This window comes from Topomyia yanbarensis, chromosome 2, assembly GCF_030247195.1.
Source record: "Topomyia yanbarensis strain Yona2022 chromosome 2, ASM3024719v1, whole genome shotgun sequence".
Lineage (NCBI taxonomy): Eukaryota > Metazoa > Arthropoda > Insecta > Diptera > Culicidae > Topomyia > Topomyia yanbarensis.
Window position 1 is genome coordinate 170,487,036 of NC_080671.1, and position 12,394 is coordinate 170,499,429.

At 28.3% G+C, this 12,394-nt stretch overlaps 1 protein-coding gene across 11 annotated transcripts in view; it reads left to right on the plus strand.

The window, feature by feature from the left end:
• The window catches only part of LOC131682102 (facilitated trehalose transporter Tret1-like), a 173,168-nt gene that overhangs the window by 20,565 nt on the left and 140,209 nt on the right, over positions 1-12,394 (plus strand). The gene's annotated exons all lie outside the window — the stretch shown is intronic.

Genomic DNA, 12,394 nt, shown 5'->3' on the forward strand with positions numbered 1-12,394 from the left:
AAATAAATGATAAGGTAGACAGGAAGTGTTGATGCTCCACCTACTTAACGGAAGGACGACGATTCATCAGACTCTTCCATAGGTGTCGCGGAGTTGGTATTTTGGAAGGGTATCAGGTCTAGGATTCGCTCCAAGCAAGCGATGCGACCTGTAAAGTATATTTTATTAGGTAGTTGTTTAGTTAGCCTTCGAGTGCACGATGACTCGAAAAAGAAAAGATCTTGTTTAGCTTTTGGTTCTTTTTAAACTCTGGGCAGCCGGCTACCGAGAGTATCCTATGTTCCCTAAACAAAAGCAATTTGAACTCCACACAGCCGATCGTGGGAGTATTACCTAGGTAAGCTAATCTTAACGGCGTAATGGGCCGGATCACTATTTATTGAAACAGTATTTAGACGGAATTTGTTACTTCTTCTCTACGATATATTTATTGGCTTGAAAACTACCGAGTGATAACACATTATACAAGCAAAGATAGCGCGAGATGTTATAAATCATGGAAAGTATTTCTTATTTTCCATATCGGATTGTTTTTGGAATACAAGTACCCCCCCACCCACTCAACCACTTCGTCATTATATCACCAGTTAGCAGGAAGACAACATTGAACTAATGCTGATTAGGCTAACTAAGTATGATATTTTATTTTGTTTCAAGTGTGTCATCGTCGACACGTAGCTCATCAGGTTCGTGGCTGGCGAGCCATTGTGTATAGGTTGCAGTGTACTAAGAATGTAATGATTGTTAGTCATAGTTTGGAGAAATGAGAAAGGCACAATTGCACCGCTAGGTGGATTAAAACAGGTTTATCGACGAGTCTTCGCTTTACTCATTCGCAGATACGACCGACGGCAATCATAACTACAGCTCAAACATACTCTTAAGCAGAACAAAGCCTAATACACTCGAATCACCCAATTGTGCCATACGATGGCTCTTTTTTTCTTTATGGATCTTTTAACCTTAGGGTCATTCGCCTCTTTTCAGGTTGGACAAATCTCTTTCGGAAAAATCTCTAACCCTATATGTGGGGTTGGGAATCGAACCCAGATGAGCTGCGTACAAGACAATCGATTTCCCACCTACGCTATGCCCGTCTCCTAGCTCTTTTTTAATCTCTCAGTAGTACATTGTTATTTCTCTTTTTTCCAATTTTCTTTTCTTAGATGGGACATCTATATGCTCGAGACATATAAATTCACTGGGAAATAAATCTCGTAGCTGGTAGATATCCGGCAAGATTTTGGCAACCCAAATATTTTTCAAATAGCGCTGTAAGAATTCAGCTGAAATTCTGCAAGCTTTGGAAGATAGCTTCGCCGCACCGATTTACCTTTGTTTCTATTTGTCTATTTGCCATGTTTACGGTTTAGAAGTTGAATTTCAAAAGTCGATGGCAGTTAAAAATATAAGTAGACAACTGGATTAAATGTTGTAAGAAGTACGAAATGTATATTTTAAAAAGATGGGTGGGTAATGTCTGTAACGGATTACAATTGAATGGGAAATTGTGGCTTGAGGAGGATCAGAAATTTTGAAGAAGCTTGAGGCGTTCATTCAAATTGCATATTTTCCTGCCTTGAAATGTTAGAACATCCCAAAACAACAATCGAAATCGAGAGATAATGGTTTGTCATTGGAGAAGGAATTTCACATCAGGAATAGCCCAGGGAAGCTACTTGCAACCGTTGATGTTTCTACTTCACATTAATAACCTTAATTTAGTGCTGATGGTTCTTTGCCGGTCCTTCGCAGACAATCTCAAAATATCTTTTCCGCTCAATTGAGGATTGTAGATTCCTCCGGAGAAGTTCTCGGTGAACGAATTCTCACGATATATTTTATGACTGCCGAGCACCTGAAGAGAATTTTGCCAGACACGTTCGAGTTAGATGCAACGGGCAGAGAGGCTTCTGACTGTCCTGTATTATTACTCGCGTGATATTGTCATCCTACTTCAGGTACCACTAACATCGATGAGCAAATGGATGTATCGATTCCACCAGTTACTGGTGTTACCAGCATCAACCCGGCATATCTGGTAAATTTTTCATGGGAACTACGCCAAATCGACACTGAAAATAGCTCATTCTATGGTTGACAATCTGCTTAACCCTACGGAAGTCGCACAAATGGCGCATTGAACGAGAAGCCGCTGGTGCGCTAACAATATTTCGCTAGGTTTGCGGAGAAGCGTGCACTCAGTGCACTAGCGCGACTTCCGGAAGGGTAAAGTCTTGCAAACCTATTTTTGGGCCTTGTTTGGACCATAATCGAGGTAAAAAGTTTTCATGTCAAACCAAAGTTAATCAGGAAGTTGAAATATTTAACAATTTTATCCATTTTATCCATTTTATTCATTTTATCCATTTTATCCATTTTATCCATTTTATCCATTTTATCCATTTTATCCATTTTATCCATTTTATCCATTTTATCCATTTTATCCATTTTATCCATTTTATCCATTTTATCCATTTTATCCATTTTATCCATTTTATCCATTTTATCCATTTTATCCATTTTATCCATTTTATCCATTTTATCCATTTTATCCATTTTATCCATTTTATCCATTTTATCCATTTTATCCATTTCATCCATTTTTTCCATTTTATCCATTTTTTCCATTTTTTCCATTTTTTCCATTTTATCCATTTTATCCATTTTATCCATTTTATCCATTTTATCCATTTTATCCATTTTAGCCATTTTATCCATTTTATTCGTTTTATCCATTTTATCCATTTTATCCATTTTATCCATTTTATCCATTTTATCCATTTTATCTATTTTATCCATTTTATCCATTTTATCCATTTTATCCATTTTATCCATTTTATCCATTTTATCCATTTTATCCATTTTATCCATTTTATCCATTTTATCCATTTTATCCATTTTATCCATTTTATCCATTTTATCCATTTTATCCATTTTATCCATTTTATCCATTTTATCCATTTTATCCATTTTATCCATTTTATCCATTTTATCCATTTTATCCATTTTATCCATTTTATCCATTTTATCCATTTTGTCCATTTTATCCAATTTATTTATTTTATATATTTTATCCATTTTATCCCTTTTCTCCATTTAATCCCTTTTCTCCATTTTCTCCATTTTAACCATTTTATCCATATTATCGATTTTATCGATTTTATCCATTTTATCCATTTTATCCATTTTATCCATTTTATCCATTTTATCCATTTATCCATTTTATCCATTTTATCCATTTTATCCATTTTATACATTTTATCCATTTTATCCATTTTATCCATTTTATCCATTTTATCCATTTTATCCATTTTATCCATTTTATCCATATCATCCATTTTATCCATTTCATCCATTTTATACATTTTATACATTTTATACATTTTATACATTTTATACATTTTATACATTTTATACATTTTATACATTTTATACATTTTATACATTTTATACATTTTATACATTTTATACATTTTATACATTTTATACATTTTATACATTTTATACATTTTATACATTTTATCCATTTTATCCATTTTATCCATTTTATCCATTTTATCCATTTTATCCATTTTATCCATTTTATCCATTTTATCCATTTTATCCATTTTATCCATTTTATCCATTTTATCCATTTTATCCATTTTATCCATTTTATCCATTTTATCCATTTTATCCATTTTATACATTTTATACATTTTATACATTTTATACATTTTATACATTTTATACATTTTATACATTTTATACATTTTATACATTTTATACATTTTATATATTTTATACATTTTATAATTTTATACATTTTATACATTTTATACATTTTATACATTTTATATATTTTATACATTTTATTCATTTTATGCATTTTATACATTTTATCCATTTTATCCAATTTATTTATTTTATCCATTTTATCCCTTTTCTCCATTTTCTCCATTCTATGCATATTATCCATTTTATCCATTTTATTCATTTTATTCATTTTATCCATTTTATCCATTTTATCCATTTTATCCATTTTATCCATTTTATCCATTTTATCCATTTTATCCATTTTATCCATATTATCCATTTTATCCATTTGAGCCATTTTATCCATTTTATTCATTTTATCCATTTTATCCATTTTATCCATTTTATCCATTTTATCCATTTTACCCATTTTATCCATTTTATCCATTTTATCCATTTTATCCATTTTATCCATTTTATCCATTTTATCCATTTTATCCATTTTATCCATTTTATCCATTTTATCCATTTTATCCATTTATCCATTTTATCCATTTTATCCATTTTATCCATTTTATCCATTTTATCCATTTTATCCATTTTATCCATTTTATCCATTTTATCCATTTTATCCATTTTATCCATTTTATCCATTTTATCCATTTTATCCATTTTATCCATTTTATCCATTTTATCCATTTTATCCATTTTATCCATTTTATCCATTTTATCCATTTTATCCATTTTATCCATTTTATCCATTTTATCCATTTTATCCATTTTATCCATTTTATCCATTTTATCCATTTTATCCATTTTATCCATTTTATCCATTTTATCCATTTTATCCATTTTATCCATTTTATCCATTTTATCCATTTTATCCATTTTATCCATTTTATCCATTTTGTCCATTTTATCCAATTTATTTATTTTATATATTTTATCCATTTTCTCCATTTTATCCCTTTTCTCCATTTTATCCATTTTATCCATATTATCGATTTTATCCATTTTATCCATTTTATCCATTTTATCCATTTTATCCATATTATCCATTTTATTCATTTTATCCATTTTATCCATTTTATCCATTTTATCCATTTTATCCATTTTATCCATTTTATCCATTTTATACATTTTATACATTTTATACATTTTATACATTTTATCCATTTTATCCATTTTATCCATTTTATCCATTTTATCCATTTTATCCATTTTATCCATTTTATCCATTTTATCCATTTTATCCATTTTGTCCATTTTATCCATTTTATCCATTTTATCCATTTTATCCATTTTATCCATTTTATCCATTTTATCCATTTTATCCATTTTATCCATTTTATACATTTTATACATTTTATAGGGTAAGGTGGGGTAAATCCGACCGTTGGGTAAACCCGACCCCCCTCTGTTACCGAAAATCAGAAGCACTACGCGAACTAATATCGATGGTGTCGTGTAGAGCATCGAAAATAATCATAATGGTGGCATGACAGCATTTTATTAATCTACATTGAGATGCTCAAACGACAAAAAGTGTGTTTTTAAAACTTTTGATTTGACTTTTGTGCATTATTGCCTACAGGATATTTCTGATTGTTAAAGTGATTGCATAAAAAATGTAAGTTGATTTAAATTCTTTGATTAAAATCCTACAAAGTGCTTAGATGAATTTGGTTCAACCTTTTTCACAACTTTTTTTAATTGCATCGTAATGAAAAATGACGCGGTGGGGCAAATCCGACCTCTAAATAGTGGGGTAAATCCGACCGCTTTTTTGCTAAGAAAATGTTTATTTATCAAATTGAAATATATTTTTATTGTCATTTTTTATTATTTTTATGAAAAATGGTTCATAATTACAAACAAAAGACACAAAAACGTGATGATTATAGTATTCGTCAAGCAATTGCTGCGATGCAAATGGAAATATCATTACGTGCTATTGCTCGTGATTTTAGCATTCCAAGATTGACATTGAACTCCATTTTCTTCATGTTACAATTCAATAACACAACATTCATTGATTTCTCATTGAAAAACCATAAAATTTGGATAATATCTGCACTAAATCAACCAAAAACATAGGGGGTCGGGTTTACCCCACCATTTTTGAAAACAGCAAAAATGAACATTTTCGTAAAACGCTTGTATCTCAAAATATTTCCAAGATCCGAATAAAATGCTATATATAGAAAGTTGCCCAGGAGTTTCACCTTTAATTTGGTGTATAAAACGACTTGATTCGATGTAAAATGAGCATTTTACAGCCAAAACCATTTACTAGGTCGGATTTACCCCACCTTACCCTACATTTTATACATTTTATACATTTTATACATTTTATACATTTTATACATTTTATACATTTTATACATTTTATACATTTTATACATTTTATACATTTTATACATTTTATCCATTTTATCCAATTTATTTATTTTATCCATTTTATCCCTTTTCTCCATATTATCCATTTTATCCATTTTATCCATTTTATCCATTTTATCCATTTTATCCATTTGATCCATTTGATCCATTTTATCCATTTTATCCATTTTATTCATTTTATTCATTTTATCCATTTTATCCATTTTATCCATTTTAGCCATTTTATCCATTTTATCCATTTTATCCATTTTATCCATTTTCTCCATTTTATCCATTTTATCCATTTTATCCATTTTATCCATTTTATCCATTTTATCCATTTTATCCATTGTATCCATTTTATCCATTTTATCCATTTTATCCATTTTATCCATTTTATCCATTTTATCCATTTTATCCATTTTATCCATTTTATTCATTTTATCCATTTTATCCATTTTATCCATTTTATCCATTTTATCCATTTTATCCATTTTATCCATTTTATCCATTTTATCCATTTTATCCATTTTATCCATTTTATCCATTTTATCCATTTTATCCATTTTATCCATTTTATCCATTTCATCCTGTTTATCTATTTTATGCATTTTATCCATTTTAACCATGTTATCCATTTTATACATTTTATCCATTTTATCCATTTTATCCATTTTATCCATTTTATCCATTTTATCCATTTTATCCATTTTATCCATTTTATCCATTTTATCCATTTTATCCATTTCATCCATTTCATCCATTTCATCCATTTTATCCGTTTTATCCATTTTATTCATTTTATCCATTTTATCCATTTTATCCATTTTATCCATTTTATCCATTTTATCCATTTTATCCATTTTATCCATTTTATTCATTTTATCCATTTTATCCATTTTATCCATTTTATCCATTTTATCCATTTTATCCATTTTATCCATTTTATCCATATTATCCATTTTATCCATTTTATCCATTTTATCCATTTTATCCATTTTATCCATTTTATCCATTTTATCCATTTTATCCATTTTATCCATTTTATCCATTTTATTCATTTTATCCAATTTATCGATTTTATCCATTTTATCCATATTATCCATTTTATCCATTTTATCCATTTTATCCATTTTATCCATTTCATCCATTTTATCCATTTTATCCATTTTATCCATTTTATCCATTTTATCCATTTTATCCATTTTATCCATTTTATCCATTTTATCCATTTTATCCATTTTATCTATTTTGTCCATTTTATCCATTTTATCCATTTTATCCATTTTATCCATTTTATCCATTTTATCCATTTTATCCATTTTATCCATTTTATCCATTTTATCCATTTTATTCATTTTATTCATTTTATTCATTTTATTCATTTTATCCATTTTATCCATTTTATCCATTTTATCCATTTTATCCATTTTATCCATTTTATCCATTTTGTTCATTTTATCCATTTATCCATTTTATCCATTTTATCCATTTTATCCATTTTATTCATTTTATTCATTTTATCCATTTTATCCATTTTATCAATTTTATCAATTTTATCAATTTTATCCATTTTATCCATTTTATCCATTTTATCCATTTTATCCATTTTATCCATTTTATCCATTTTATCCATTTTATCCATTTTATCCATTTTATCCATTTTATCCATTTTATCCATTTTATCCATTTTATCCATTTTATCCATTTTATCCATTTTATCCATTTTATCCATTTTATCCATTTTATCCATTTTATCCATTTTATCCATTTTATCCATTTTATCCATTTTATCCACTTTATCCATTTTATCCATTTTATCCATTTTATCCATTTTATCCATTTTATCCATTTTATCCATTTTATCCATTTTATCCATTTTATCCATTTTATCCATTTTATCCATTTTATCCATTTTATCTATTTTATCCATTTTATCCATTTTATCAATTTTATCAATTTTATCAATTTTATCAATTTAATCCATTTTATCCATTTTATCCATTTTATCCATTTTATCCATTTTATCCATTTTATCCATTTTATCCATTTTATCCATTTTATCCATTTTATCCATTTTATCCATTTTATCCATTTTATCCATTTTATCCATTTTATCCATTTTATCCATTTTATCCATTTCATCCTGTTTATCTATTTTATGCATTTTATCCATTTTAACCATGTTATCCATTTTATACATTTTATCCATTTTATCCATTTTATCCATTTTATCCATTTTATCCATTTTATCCATTTTATCCATTTTATCCATTTTATCCATTTCATCCATTTCATCCATTTCATCCATTTTATCCGTTTTATCCATTTTATTCATTTTATCCATTTTATCCATTTTATCCATTTTATCCATTTTATCCATTTTATCCATTTTATCCATTTTATCCATTTTATCCATTTTATCCATTTTATTAATTTTATCCATTTTATCCATTTTATCCATTTTATCCATTTTATCCATTTTATCCATTTTATCCATTTTATCCATTTTATCCATTTTATCCATTTTATCCATTTTATCCATTTTATCCATTTTATCCATTTTATCCATTTTATCCATTTTATCCATTTTATCCATTTTATCCATTTTATCCATTTTATCCATTTGATCCATTTTATCCATTTTATTCATTTTATCCAATTTATCGATTTTATCCATTTTATCCATATTATCCATTTTATCCATTTTATCCATTTTATCCATTTCATCCATTTTATCCATTTTATCCATTTTATCCATTTTATCCATTTTATCCATTTTATCCATTTTATCCATTTTATCCATTTTATCCATTTTATCCATTTTATCCATTTTATCCATTTTATCCATTTTATCCATTTTATCCATTTTATCCATTTTATCCATTTTATCTATTTTGTCCATTTTATCCATTTTATCCATTTTATCCATTTTATCCATTTTATCCATTTTATCCATTTTATCCATTTTATCCATTTTATCCATTTTATCCATTTTATCCATTTTATCCATTTTATCCATTTTATCCATTTCATCCATTTTATTCATTTTATTCATTTTATTCATTTTATTCATTTTATCCATTTTATCCATTTTATCCATTTTATCCATTTTATCCATTTTATCCATTTTATCCATTTTGTTCATTTTATCCATTTATCCATTTTATCCATTTTATCCATTTTATCCATTTTATTCATTTTATCCATTTTATCCATTTTATCAATTTTATCAATTTTATCAATTTTATCAATTTTATCCATTTTATCCATTTTATCCATTTTATCCATTTTATCCATTTTATCCATTTTATCCATTTTATCCATTTTATCCATTTTATCCATTTTATCCATTTTATCCATTTTATCCATTTTATCCATTTTATCCATTTTATCCATTTTATCCATTTTATCCATTTTATCCACTTTATCCATTTTATCCATTTTATCCATTTTATCCATTTTATCCATTTTATCCATTTTATCCATTTTATCCATTTTATCCATTTTATCCATTTTATCCATTTTATCCATTTTATCCATTTTATCTATTTTATCCATTTTATCCATTTTATCAATTTTATCAATTTTATCAATTTTATCAATTTTATCCATTTTATCCATTTTATCCATTTTATCCATTTTATCCATTTTATCCATTTTATCCATTTTATCCATTTTATCCATTTTATCCATTTTATCCATTTTATCCATTTTATCCATTTTATCCATTTTATCCATTTTATCCATTTTATCCATTTTATCCATTTTATCCATTTTATCCATTTTATCCATTTTATCCATTTTATCCATTTTATCCATTTCATCCATTTTATCCATGATCTACATTTTATCCATTTAATCCGTTTTATCTATTTTATCCTATTTTATCCCATTTTGTGATATTTTATCCTATTTTATCCAATTTTATCCTATTTTATCCTATTTTATTCTATTTTATCCTACTTTATCCTATTTTATCCTATTTTATCCTATTTCATTCTAGTTTATTCCATTTTATCCTATTTTATCAATTTTATTCATTTTATCCATTTTATTTTGAAGTATTCTACAATTTGTTTTTTGGCATTATGCATAGTTAATAATGACGGCGCCGGTGGTGAATGTAAAGCGTGACTGCCAATCACCCCCGTTGGTCTGGGTTCAATCCCAGCTGAGGTTGTTAAGATTTTCTTAGGTGAAAAAAACTGTGGTCACGACTTCGGAAGGGAAATAAAGCCCTTGATCCGCGATCTATTAGATGATGGGTCGATATCTAATCCAGATAGTGGGAGTCACCTCTCTGGCATTGGTGTTTGGCCTCGTAGAAGACGCCGACGGAAAATAACTGAAACAACAATTATTAATAATGGTTCAAATCAAAGATAATACTGGGAAGTTTCAGATCCGATTGGTTCAACGGTATTTGAAATATGTTTCTAGCTGTGAGGTCACTTTTCGAAAAAGTTGATATCAAAATAAAGCTTGAAGAATCCACGCATGCACTTCGGAGGTAGCGTGGTATAAAGCGCTGAATTTTCAGTTTTTAGTTCTCAGTCGCGTTGAAAATTTGAGTAAACACTATGGAGAGTATGCAGTTCGAATATATGCAATATTTTCCATTTTCGATTTTTTTAGCCCAGCGTAACATATATAAACCCTTTAGGAAAATTCAGATTTTCCCTACATTATGCATTAATTAAATAACTTAGATAGGGTAAACTGGGGCAAATCCGATCGTTAGGTAAACCCGACCCCCCTCTATTATCGAAAGTCGGAAGCACTACGCGAACTAATATCATTGTTGTCGTGTAGAGCATCGAAAATAATCATACTGGTGGCATGACAGCATTTTATTAGTCTACATTGAGATGCTCAAATGACAATAAGTGTGTTTTTACAACTTTTGATTCGATATTTGTGCATCATTGACTACAAGAAATTTCTGATTGTTAAAGTGAGTGCATAAAAATGTAGTTGTTTTGAAATTCTTTGATTTCAGTCCTACAAAGTTCATAGATGAATTAAGTCCAACTTTTCTCATAACTTTTTTTTGATAGCATCGTAATGAAAAATGACGGGTTGGAGCAAATCCGACCTCTAAATAGTGGGGTAAATCAGACCGCTTTTTTGCTAAGAAAATGCTCATTTATCAAATTGAAATATCTTTTTATTATTATTATTTAATATTTTTTTGCACAATGGTTCATAATTACAAACGAAAGACTCAAAAACGTGCTGACTATAATATGCCTCTACCTATTGCTCCGATGCAAATGGAAATATCTTTACATGTTACCGCTCGTGATTTTGAATTAGTTTTCTTCATGTTACAATTCAATAAGATGACATTCATTGATTTATCATTGGAAAACCATAAAATTTAGGTAATATCTGTACTAAAGCAACCAAAAACATAGGCGGTCGGGTTTACCCCACCATTTTTGAAGACAGCAAAAATGAACGATTTCGTAAAACGCTTGCATTTCAAAATTTTTCCAGGGTACGAATAAAATGCTATACCTAGAAAGTTGACCAGAAGTCTGACCTTTAATTTGGTTTATAAAACGGCTTGATCCGATGTAAAATGAGCATTTTACAGCCAAAACCATTTACTAGGTCGGATTTGCCCCAGCTTACCCTATGTATTAACGAAGCGTTAGTAATAATTCGTTTGTTTGTCTATTTTATAGGCTTTTTTTCGCTTTACCCCTGATTTGCCTTTGAGATTTCTCGTACATACTGATTTTATCCCATGCTGATTTGAGCGTTACTCTGGGTCCATTTCCAATATTGCGAAACATCATGGTGAATTTGATAATATATTGGAAATAATAGTTCTCATTGTTGGACTAAAAAGCTTTTCCATATAAGAGATCATTCATTAACTGAAATCTATCATTTTTGACCCCTCTCTTCAATTCTCAATTGAGTATTTCCATAACGACTAGCTCAATAGTGTACAAGCTTCGAAGTGTCCGCAAAAATTCATTTAGCTGAATCGACTAGTATGTTGCACAAATTTCTTTATAAATTAATTTTAATAACTAGTAATACGAATCTGCGTAGACTTTTGTAAAAAAGCATCGCTCCTCGTGAACAAACATAAACTATAGTTACCCCCCCCCCCTTCGGCGAGTCTACGTGGTTTATGAACGACCTAAGAGCTCGAGAAAATTTGACATTTCATAAAAATCATTAACTTTGAGCATTTTTCAGGCGAAAGAGATTAAAAAAAGAACCTCTCCTCTTGAACCAATTTCATGACTACACCACT